This window comes from Gallus gallus, chromosome Z (assembly GCF_016699485.2).
Source record: "Gallus gallus isolate bGalGal1 chromosome Z, bGalGal1.mat.broiler.GRCg7b, whole genome shotgun sequence".
Lineage (NCBI taxonomy): Eukaryota > Metazoa > Chordata > Aves > Galliformes > Phasianidae > Gallus > Gallus gallus.
The window spans coordinates 1,996,803-2,009,537 of record NC_052572.1 but is presented as its reverse complement, the minus strand read 5'-3'; the positions used below and the strand labels follow the sequence as shown (position 1 = coordinate 2,009,537).

At 43.1% G+C, this 12,735-nt stretch overlaps 1 long non-coding RNA gene across 1 annotated transcript; it reads right to left on the bottom strand.

Annotated features, from left to right (window-relative positions):
- Positions 1-10,408: 10,408 nt before the first annotated feature.
- Positions 10,409-11,933, bottom strand: LOC121108642. Its single transcript, XR_005843330.2, has 2 exons — positions 11,223-11,933; positions 10,409-10,621 (listed from the first exon to the last, which is right to left on the bottom strand). It is a non-coding gene; the product is annotated as an uncharacterized LOC121108642 (long non-coding RNA).
- Between the last annotated feature and the right edge of the window lie 802 nt (positions 11,934-12,735).

Below are 12,735 nucleotides of genomic sequence, written 5' to 3'. Positions count from 1 at the left end.
CTCCCAACGTGCAGAGAGTGCAACACAAGCAGAGGGAGCCCAGAGATGTGCGTACATTATGGAATTAACCAGGCATGTAATTAGCACTCAGGTGCTTAGCCAAGGAGGAAACACTCAGGGTTATTTCAGTTTGGATTGAACACCTCAAAGTTGGCACGGTGTGTTGGGTGAGTGTTTCAATCAATCACTGCTGCTGCCTGATAGGGATTCACTATGTTCAGCCCAGACTATCCCTACCACAAACCATGTCCCTAAATGTCACATCTCTGTGGTTCTGGAACACCTCCTGGGACAGGGACCTCACCACCTCCCTCAAAATATACTTCAGCCCAGCATTACCACCAGGAATACAGTTGAGTCCACTTAAGAAGGCAATAGCTGGTGTCTGTGACAGACCTATGCATGAGATATATAGGTGATGGCTGGAGATGTGAAGTCTATGCAAACTCATGAAAAACTGCAGTTAGATCAGTTGTCATTATTGGTCTGTGTTGATGTGCATGATTGATGGGTTGGAGTTAGACTGGATGATCTTGGAGATCTTCATCAATCTCAATTATTATATGACTCTATGAGTCAGCTGTTAGACTGGATGATCTTGGAGGTAAGAAGGAAATGAACTTTATTTTGGTCTCTCTATGTAGGTGCCAGGGAGATGTCTCCTTAAGATGTTGCCTAACACAAATCCATCAGCACTATCTGGAACCTCCAGGACCTCCGAGATCACCAAGTCCAATCCAATCTGTTCACATAATGTCCACAAAACCATGTTCTAGAGATTAAAACTTCTGTGAAAACAAAAATGTTGATATTCCTTCCAGCAAAAGTGATTCCCACTGCCCAAGGAGAACTGGATGACCCCACTTCATTTTAATGTAAAATAAATAAATAAATAAATAAAATCCAAAGCAAAACAAAACAAAAGGTTTAAAATCTGAAGTGACCCTTGGAAAAGAGCAAAAAGAGCCATAAAGCAGACGTATTTTACAGGAAACTCCATGTAAAAGAGCATTATAAACAGCAGATGGCTCCCATACAGGAAAGCAATGTATGCAAACAATAATCAATGTGAAGAAGTGATGCTAGGCACAACATTAGGAAATTTAAGATGCTGAAATTCAAAGACAGATTGGAACATACTGTAGTGGATGGAAATTGTATAAAACTCCCTGGTTTTTCTCAGTAGTTCTCTCTTGTACGGATCCATTCAGAAATATCTTCATAGGTTCTACTTATTAATTTTTTTCCAGTGTTTTTCTAAAAATCCATCACATTTCAGAGAATTACAGTTCTTAACACAACACAAAGAAATAGAAAATAATGAAGTGAGGGAGATATGGGTGGAAGAGAAGAGATAGAGAGGAGGATGGGATGGGGCAGTTGGATTGGTTGGGTTCTTCCCTTTCCATGGTGACCTCCTGTGGGTATGGGAAAAAGGGCAGGTCCAGAAACTGGCCCAAGTGGACTTCTGTTTTTCTAGGAGTTGCAGTGTGGCCCCATGGATCCATGCACATCTGTCCCATAGAATTAGCACACAGCCACATGTTTTGATGAGGCAGTCGCCCCATATATCCACACATGGCCACCCCCTGCTGAACACCCTCATACCACATACTCTCAACCATCAGCCATTAACATACCACCAACAAAGGTATTTTCTACAGCACAGTGTCAGCAACAAACTGTTCCCATCGCAGTCCCATGAGACTCACTGCTGTCACACAGCTCCCAGTGCTCTCACCACTCTGTCCCACCACAGCTCACACCACAGGTGTGGGGCTGTACCACAATTCCTCGAGATCTGCACAGCACCCAGTGACCCAACATCCACAGTTCTGTTAGGCTGTGACCTGACTGAAAAACCCCACTGACCCTGACCCGGTTGGATCATGAAATGGCTCAAGGAAACCCCAACAACCCCAATCCTATTAAGTCTTAACACTGAAACCCCAATGACCCTCATCCGGTTCACTTGTGACACGGCATGTTTGAGCTTCTGTGAGGAAGACCTTACACTGTATTTAATAGTCCTTAATTAATTGATCCTAGAGGTATGCAGTGGGCTTTCATTCCCAGAAATTGCATTAGGGTAACACAACAGCTTCCATTTGTAGCAACTCAAACACAATATTAAAGTTTTATGGTTATTGAACAGGGTCCAGGAATTCACGTTCAGGAACACATCACCTTCCAGTGGAGAATGGTCACTTCTGGAGTGAAATATAACCATAATATGGGGAAAAAAAAAATAAATTCCAGATAACAGTTTGCCAAGAGAAGTGGTGAAGTCACTGTCCCTGGCAGCATTCAGGAAACATGGAAATGTGGCACTTGGGAATATGGTTACTGGGCACGGTGAGGATGGGTTAAGGTATGATAACCATAAAGGTCTTTACCAACCCTAATGATTCTGTGATTCTATGATTCTATACATCTGTGAGGAAAGTAGCAGAGTTTACTGCCAGAAGGAATGGTCAGTTGGCATGAGGAGGAGAGTGATGGAGCAAGGAAACCAAACCACTGCCTATCATCTGTGAAAGGTCATGGAGAACAGAATGGGTGCCTAAAGACTTGAAGATAGCTAATGTCACTCCAGTCTTCAAAAAGAGCAGGGAGGAGGAGCCAGGAAACTACAGGCCAGTGAGCCCCTGAAAAGGTGATGGAACAATTTGTTCTGGATGCCGTCTCCAAGCAACTGAAAGAGGTTATCAGGAATAGTCAGCATTGATTCGCCAACTAGAAATCATGGTTGACCGACTTGGTAACCTGTGATGTCATCACCTGCTGGGTAGGTGTGGGGAGAGCTGTAAATGTTGTATACCCTGACTTCAGCAAGGCATTTGACAGCATCTCCTATAACATCCTTGTAGGCAAGTTTTTGAACTGTGGGTTAGATGAGTGACCTGGATGAAGGGACAGAGACCACCTTCAGGAAGTTTGCTGATGACATGAAGCTGGGAGGAGCAGCTTACACAACAAAAGGATCTGCTGGCATTCAACAAGACCTAGACAGGAAGAGAGGTGGGCTGAGAGGAACCTGATGAGGTTCAACAAGGACAAGTGTAAAGTCCTACACCTGAGGAGGAACAATCGCGTGTATCAGTACAGTCTGGAGGCTGATCTGCTGGAGAGAAGCTCTGCAGAGAAGGACCTGAGTGTTCTGGCAGACAACAGGTTGGCCATGGACCAGCAGTGTGCCCCTGTGGCCAAGAAGGCTGATGGACTCTTTTTGATGACATGCAGTAAGAGAACAAGGGACAACAGGCAGAAACTGGAAGACAGGAAGTAAATTCCATACTAACACGAAGAACTTCTTTACTGTGAGAGTGACGGAGCACTGGAACAGACTGCCCAGAGATGTGGAGGAGTCTCCTCCTATGGAGATATTCAAGATCTGTCTGGACACCTACCTGTGTGACGTGCTGTATTGAACCTGCTTTAGTGGGAGGTTTGGATTTTATAGTCTCCAGAGGTCTCTTCCAACCCATACAGTTCAGTGATCCTGTGATTCTGTGCATTAAGTGTTGAGTATGGAGTGATGGTAACTAGCAGATGGCTGGAAAAGGCCTGGGAAACTACACTGACTGAGCTGCTGGGACTTACACCCCATAGAGAGCACAGGGATCAAGGGCAATTAGGGAGACAGTAGATGAAGGACTTTGGAGGATTTTATGGCAAGGAGGGGACAATGTGGCAAGGTGCTTCTCAACCCAGTGGTCATGGAGCATTTCCACAGATGTAAATTGTGTGTTGGCAGGGAAGAACTCAGAACACCACACTATTGAGGTTTTGCAAAGATCTATTAGAAGTCCTCTTAATCAGATTATAAACATGCATCCTTCTGTGGAACGACCCAGCCCTGCTCAGTGCTATTTATTACAAAGTCAGAAAGTCATCGGGAAGAGTTTGGATTTCCAAATGCACGTTTGGTAGAGACAAGTCAATGTGATTTTGTGTTTTTTTTTTCTTAATTTAACTTCTTGATTGACTTATTATGTACATTGGCACTTTTAAGAGCTTCAAATAAAACACAGTGAGAGTTCAGAACAAATGTAAATGGCCTCAAAGAAAAGGAAAAAATCCTATAATCTTTTTTAATGGCCATAAAACGTGGGAAGGATATATCATAATCTCCCCGCATGGGGTCCTTGTCTGCGTTCAATCCAGTATTGTAATTTAGACATGACTTTTTATTTAATTTCTGACTGAGAAAGGGAAATTAGAAAACAACATTATCTCAGCTGCTCCGTTATAATGAACAATATTTCACAGCGCCAGTAGAAGTTACCTTAAGAACTTATTTTATGAGACAAACATTGGCTGAATTCCACAAGCGACTGGGTGCTCTGGTGGCTGTTGTCTGCTTAAGAAGCCCGACTTAAGTTTTTTAATTATAAATAAACCCTTCCTTCCATGGGCAGCAGCATGAGGTGGGATTGGATTGCCTGGAGCATGTTCAGGCATTGGCAAAGGCCACCCAGAGAGGTGGTGGATGGGGGTGTTCAAGAACCATGGAGATGTGGCATTGGGTACATGGTCAGTGGTCACAGTGTGGGTGGGTCAGGCTTGCACTTGAGAATCTTGGAGGTCTTCTGCAACCTTCATGATTCCGTGATTCCACAATTCTAAACTCCTCCAGATATTTCCAAGGACACCATCTCCAGACTAGGAAGATATCTCAGAGAAGCAACCATTTATTTTCTTTAGATTCTGTAAATTTATTTGATTTGTTGCAAAGAGCCTTTGTTTGGCAGCACTGATGATGAATAAACACTGATCATGAATATTAAATACTGAATTTAAGTGTTTTTCCTACAAGGAAATCCTATACTGGGATTATGCAGCGGAATATTTTTTTAACTGTAAATAACACATTGTCCTGTTAATCTCCATATCTATGTTTTATCTTTTTTTTTTTTCCACAGTGATTTATCCTGTCTGTAATTAACCTTTTTGTACAGTGAAACACAGGATTGTCTTTTCTCCTCCAGACACTAAATACATAATCACAGAATCATAGAACCATTACTGTTGAAAAAGTCCTTTAAGATCATCAAGTCCAACCATCAATGTTCTGATAAATATTTAAGCAGTAACAAGGGACGTAATGCACAGTAATCCATTAGTGCCATGTTTTGGCTAGCAACGTAGTGCTAAAATGGATGCCCTAAGTGCTAAAATCCCAGATTGAGCAGAAGCTGCGCTGACCACTGTAGGGTTTAGTTCTGAACTATACTACAGCTTGGGAAATCCGTTGGAAGGTGTGGATGTGAAAGGAGGTCGTAGGGAGGTGGAGGTTGGCCTCTTCTCTCAGGCAACAGTGATAGGACGAGAGGTGATGGAATCACATTGCACCAGGGGAAGTTGAGGTTGGTTATTAGCACAATTTCTTCTCCAAACTGTGGTCAGGCATTGGCACAGGCTGCCCAGGGATGTGGTAGACTCCCAGTCACCTGAGGTGTTCAAGAATCATGGAGATGTGGCATTTGGGGACGTGGTCAGTGGGCATGGTGGGGATGGGTTGGTGTTGGGCTTAGGGATCTTGAAGGTCTTTCAGCCTTCATTATTCTGTGATTCCATGATTCGCAGTGACCTGGTGCCATCAGAGAGATGATGGAAGTGGTTAGAACCAAGCAGCATTGCTTTGAGGTCATGGAGAAGGAAGTTTCTGGCAGTATCTGTGGATTTGCACCTGGATCAATAAATGTGGTGTTTGTTTTTTTTTTTTAAATTGTTATTCATTTTCCACCTCAATAAAGCTTAATTATAAGTAAGCAGTAAGAAAAGCAGGAGACATGTTCCAATAATATTGCACTCCTCCGAATCATTCCTGTGGGGCCCTGGCAGTTTTGTTACCATGAAGCAGAATAAAACAAATTAAGAAAACTATTCAAAATTCATTTAAAAACATAATCAGAGGAGCATCATAATAAAAGCACGATGAAAAAGACGAGCTCACTTGGCTAATTTCCTTCATGTGCTGTGCATGTTTATAGTGTGGCTCTTAGTATGTTTTAATTAGCATCACAATCATCAACTGGTAACTAACAGCACATACAGATCAGGTCCAGAGATGTGGGCTGTCTATTAAGAGAGAAAATGGGACTGAAAAATCCGAACTTGGCTTTGTGGATACTGTTTTAAGGTCAGCAGAGCTCATTGGTTTTGGGGAAAGTAAAAGTCTTGACAAGAGAGAACATAACGTGAGCAAGAGGTTGGCTTTCATGTGTGCCCAATGCCCAATGCCCAGCACCCAACACCCAGCAAAACCCAACACCCAATGTCCAACACCCAGCTTCCAATGTCCAACACCCAACACCAACACCAAAACCCAAATACCCAATACCCGACACCTAACACCCAGTGTCCAATAATCAGCACCCAACATCCAACACCCAAGTCTCAAAACCCAGTACCCAAGCCCTACAGCCAGTACCCAGTACCCAGCACCCAATGTCCAGCACCCATCACACAACATCCAACAGCCAGTACCCAACACCCAGTGACCAGTACCCAACATACAGTACCCAACACTCAATGCCCAATATCCAGTACTCAACACCAAATGCCCAACACCTAACACCCCACTTTTGGGGTATTTTATTAATAAAATTTTTCTCTTAAAAATAATAATAATAAAAAAACAAAAACAGCATTTCACTTTCCCTTAAGAATATGTTCTGAACAGCAGCACTTTAGCAGTATGACAGTTCATAACATAGCCAAGAGGAGCATGAATTATAGCAGAAGTGCATTGCCAATGTGTAATTTGCAGCAGTGGTTAATTTGTTTTGATATTAAAGTTTTAATAGGAAATATAATTTGATTGCGTTTTAAAAATAAAAACTGATTTTCTGTTATAGATAAATGTTATGAATAATAAGCAAAAAAGGGACTAATATAAATAGGCATTTCTATTAACAAAATGAATACGCTTCATACACTTTTTGTGCACTAATGCAAGCCACCTGGTATCAGTTAGGCTGATCTAATGTAAACTATGTTCGTACTCTTTTGCACTAGTCACCATACCAGGGGGTGTTCAAGAGACATGGAGATGTGACACGTGGGGATATGGTCAGTGGGCATGGTGGGGATGGGCTGGGGTTGGTCTTGGGGATCTTAGAGGTCTCCTCCAGCCTTAATGATTCTGTGATTCTACGATGGATGGATATTATACTGAGCTTGATTCACACTTTGATAGTTTGAACTTCTGTATCTAGCAGAGATGCTTTAAATTTTGTGAAATGTTAGACTAATCCTGTCAAATCAAAAGCAATAAATAGGAGCACATAAATTTAATGGAGAAGAAAGAATGATATATTTGTGGTACAGAAACAAGTGTATCCTGTACAACAATCCTGCATGCAACACGAAGGAAATGAAGGCCCATTACAGTTTTCCATGGTAAAAAGGAATGCTTGAAGACTGGGAACAGACCAGAAGATATCTTGATGGCTCCATATTAACCCATGGTGGACCTACAGCTGGAGGAATGGAGTTCATAGAAAGGTTGGGTTGGCAGGGACCTCTAAGACTGTCGAGTTCCAATGGAAGAGAACCTGATGGATGGAAGAAGGATCCCTCCATGACTACTGAACAACAGCTCTGGCTCATGGGATGTCGGTCTGTTGAGACACTGGAACAGACTGCCCAGGGAGGTGGTGGACTCCCCGTCCCTGGAGTTCAAGTGTTCAAGAAATATGGAGAAGTGACACTTGGGGTCATGGTCAGTGGGCATGGTGGGGGTGAGTTGGTGTTAGCCTTGGAGCTATTGGAGGTTTTCTCCAATTGTTATGATTCTGTGATTCCATGATTCTAACCCGTGAAAAACACCACTTGGGAAGTGCATTCCAAGAAGCAACTTCTGAATTCTCCTGGGAACCTTACATCATCTTGTCTTCCTGAGCATCTGGAGTAGGTTATCTGCAGTCAGGTCCTTTCTTGCCCATGTGTGAGTGCAGAAATACGCTGTGGTGGGACAAAAAGGCTGTGGATATTCAACTGCCCATAGCTTGAAGGAAGCAAAACTGCACGTTGCTCTTGGACTGTGAGGTGGGGACATGATCAGGGACAGTTGTTCCTAAAGTGCACTTGATTAATATTTCCCATGCATGTGTCCTGAAGACAAGACATAAGGAGAAACAGGTGGTTTCACACAGCACCATGGTGATGTGCTCAGGACCATTACTTCCCAACACTTGTAACCAGCCACTGACAAAGATTTCACTGCATTTATTTAATCTTCATTAGAAAAAAACCCACCAGATCCTTGAACAATCTTTTCATTACTGAAGCTTTTTATATGAAGATTCAGCCTAACCAAGAGCACTCCACTCCTTTACCTAATAGAACTCTTGCATGCAATTCATTTTTTTATACATACTGCAATAAATACTGGGCAACCAGAGCTCCCTCCTCATTGTAACAGCACTGTAGGTGTAAAATCTCCTTTTTCTGAACTGGATCAGCACTGGAGAAGCAAGAGACCCTTTGAGACAAGTGGCTGTTTTATAATAGCACCTCTGTGGCTAAAGGCACATGTTAAAAACTTTATTCCACTCTTTTTCTTTTTTCTTCTTTTCCTTTCTTTAAAGTTTTCCTTTGTTTTCCCTTTTTTCCCCATTTTCTTTCATTTTTTTCCCTTTTTTTTTCCTTTTTTTTTTTTTTTTTCCCATTTTCAATTTTTTGAAGCTACATTAACCCTGCTGAACCATCTGCTTACCTGCACCCCCTATTGGCAAATCTTCTTCATTTCCCAGTCTTTTCCCAGTGAAAGTGGCAGCCTATTTCTCTGAGAGATTCCCATGTCATTTTTGGGGTGTATCAAATCTGAAGAAAAGAGAAAGCTTTCAGCTGAGGCAGGATTTTGAGAATGCTTTACTGTACACGTGGAGCTGCTCTGTTTTTCCAGTGTTGTTCCGTGGACTTGAGATTTTCTCTTCTGTGCTTTGGTTATGGCCAAACAGCGGAAAAAGGGCACTGTAATAACATTATTTGTACAAACGTAATAAAAATAGTAGGACAAAATGAATCAGAGAAGAAATACAATCATGGACTCATAGAGTGGTTTGAGTTTGAAGGGACCCTTAAAGCCATCTAGTCCAACTCCACTGCTGTGCAGAGGGACATCCACAGCTCCATGAGACACTCAGAGCCTCATCCAACCTGGTCTTGGGCATCTCCAGGGACAAGATACCTACCACCTCTCTGGGCAGCCTGTTCCAGTGCTCTGTCTGTCTTAGCACAAAGACGTTCTTCTGCATGTTAGCATAGAACCTCCTGTGTACAAGTTTTAGGATGTTACTCCTTTTACTGGCCTTGTCTTATCACAGCAGGCCCTGCTAAAACCTGTGTCCCCTTATTTCTTACAGCCTCCCTTTAGACACTGAAAGGCCACTTTCAGGTCTCCCTGGAGCTTTCTCTTCTCCAGGCTGCACAGCCCCATCTCTCTCAGCCTGCCCTCATAGGAGAGGTGTTCCATCCCTTGGGTCATTTCTGTGGCCCTCCTCTGGATGCACTTCAACAGGTCCGTGTCTCACAAAGAAGCAAAAAATTGTCACTGAACTGATGAATTTTGGTGGTGTGTTTGGCTGTGAGAAATGCAGTGAGGAGGAAAAGATGATCAGTATGATAAGACTTCAGCTGTTGCAGGAAATGGTCTTCTGCTGGTCATCACTTCCAACCAGTGGTCATCACTTCCAACAGAAGTGATGGCAGTAGTAGTTTGATAACATCTGCAGGTGATCTATGTTTGGCATCTTGTCTTATATACTCTGCTGGTAATGAGGACTTATATGGAATCATGGAATCACTGAAGTTGGAAAAGAGCTCTAAGATCCCCAAGCCCAACTCCAACCCACCCCACCATGCCCTCTGACCATGTCTCCAAGTGCCACATCTCCACGGTTCTGAAACATGGACAGGGACTCCCCCACCTCCCTCGGCAGCCTGTGCAACTACCTGACCACTCTTTTGGTGAAGAAATGTTTCCTAATATCCAACCTAAACCCTCCCTGGCACAATCTGAGGCCATTAACTCTGTTGAGTTTCTCAGTGTCTGTACAAACATTTTAACCACTCGAAGACTACCCTGCAAGCCATAGGAATATCTTTGACAGAAACAGGGTGAGGTTCTCTGCTGTCACTCTGGGTTTTATAAATATGCCCGTTAGTTTGCAATCTCGGCTACACTTATCTTCCTACAACAAACCATGTCACACCAGCTGGAGGGCTCTCCACCAGCTCCCTGGCAATGCTTAACCAAGTCCATGGTTTGTCCATATACATGTATCACAAAGATTAATTTGCATCTTTAGCCTGAGTTTGGACAAAAATCTGGATCCAAACTTTGAAGGGCACCACTCCTCCTGAGTTAAGTAAGAACCCTGTGTCTGAGCAAGCCAGCTCTCAGGTGACTACAGGTTGTAATCTGAATGCCTGAATTATTCAGCTTGCGCTCATCTGTGCCGCAGGTTGTTCAGGGCAGCCATGCTCAGCTGGATGGATTCAGTTGCAGATCTGGGCTGTGCTCCTCCACATTTGCCTGTGTCAGTTTCAAGCTGAGATGCAAGTTCAGTGGAAGGAAAATGTCTTCAGCCAGGCTGCTGGGTTGCTCCAGCTGAAAGCAAAGAGCTTCTCTGGTTAAAAGTGAAAACTTTCTGAAACCAACAAGTGAACCACATGGGAAATAAATACATATGGGCCGTCTGAGCTATAGGAAGAAGTAAATCTATGCTGAAAGTATGCTTTGAAAGATTAAAGCACCTTGTGCAGAAATGCATTGTTCCTTGGAAAAGGGAGTGCTGAATCCAAGACAATGACTGTGATAGTGCTTTTTAAAAAACTATTCAACTGGTGTCCCGAATCACACTATTTTTGCAAGGGCAAATATTTCATGATGCTTTTCCCCCTGACAAGGCAAGAGCATACAGTGTTAAGCTCACACTAATGTTTTTGATACAATTCTTACTTAGGGCTCTCATTTTCTTCATTACCTGCTTCACACATCCCCCTTCTCTTTGGTACCTCCTGGTAGAAATCACGGTGTTTTCACACCAAGCACAGCAGCCCTTGCTTCCCTTTGTCACTGCTGCAGGAATTGCTCCATGGCTGGCGTTATAATGAAGATCAGAGATGTGCAAAGTACCCTCTCCTGCACTTAAAACCTATGAATAATATTTTCCCTGGGAGTCTTCATTGTAGGAAAGAGCTGCTCTTACACGTGGGCTATGGGCCTTTGTTGGATAAAGCCACGGCCTATGTAAGGATCATCACTCTGGTCCAGCTTCATCCTCAGCACTGCATTGGCAAAGCCACTGAGAGCTCCTTGCGTTCTGCTCGTGCTCGCTGATTTAGTATTCAGAATTTAGAATTTATTGAGGATTCTTCCTTTGTCACATCATCTATCAGAGGCAGACACCACAGAGATGGAAGGGGAAGGAAAAAAATTAAAAACCTGTTTATTGCTCAACTTGCTCTAGGCATGTTTTAGTTTATTGTTCAGCGCGGTTCATTTCAGTGTTTCAATTTGAACGGTTCGCTTCGTTGCTGTGGCTAAAAAAAAATAAATTAAGAAAACCATAAGAAAAACCTATTTAAAAAGAAAAAAAAAGAGAGAGAAGAGGCAGCAGCAAAAGTTGAGATTTGTGGGGCCCCCCAGCACCTCCCAATGTCAGAGATGTCAGAGGATAATTTAAGGGCACCAATTGCCAATTCCGCGCGTGTTCACCCATCGAGATGCTGTTGGCACCCCTGGGGAGGAGCTCCCAGTGCTGCATGCAGGAGAGACCGCATTGCAGATACAGTGCTCAGCATACGTGCTTCCCATGTGGGATGCTTCACTGGGGAGCACAAGGACCCCACTACTGCTGCTCCCACCCCCGTGCATGAAATCAGTCTCAATTTGCACTGGGAGTGAAGAGTGGTGACATCTCCCCCAGTGACCTATTGGAAGCCCCAGGTCAGCTCCAGGAGGTTTCTGGAAATGGCATGGCTATGTGCTCTGGAGCTCTCTGCTTTCCAAAGACAACAGGGCCCAGCTCCTGTAAGCAGCTGCACGTAACGTATGGAGAAACCTTCTTCTCCAGCAACAAGCGTGCTAATCTCAATGGGAGATAAGTCAATTACAGCAAATTGAGCTATTTCATTTCTGACTGCAAATGGCTTTCAGTTACACAAGTAGACACATTAATCTAATAACTAATGATCATATATTTTACTAATCATACAACGCTGCGTGAGGTATTCTATCTAATTATATTTAAGATTAAGACATCTTGATATGTGTGTTTTTGCTGGTTGCCAGGCTGGTGCAGATGGATGAAAACAGGGAAAGAGATCAGAAAGATTTCAAAAAAAATTAAAAACCCAGTATGAAATAGAAAGGAAAGATGCATTTCAGAGGGAGTTGGCTGAGATTGCCTTTAGGATAGGGTAGGGTAGGGTAGGGTAGGGTAGGGTAGGGTAGGATAGGATAGGATAGGATAGGATAGGATAGGATAGGATAGGATAGGATAGGATAGGATAGGACAGGACAGGACAGGATAAGGTACAGTAAAGTAGAGTAGAACAGATTATAACAAAACACGCCATAAATACAGTATAATATGTGCTTTTGTTATTACAAGAGTTGAAGCCAGAGGTTTTTTTGATGGTGGCTTCGGTGCAAAAGATTATATGAGAATTACCCCCTTCCCTGTGAATTAACACCTACATGTGTGGGAGCTGCAGAGC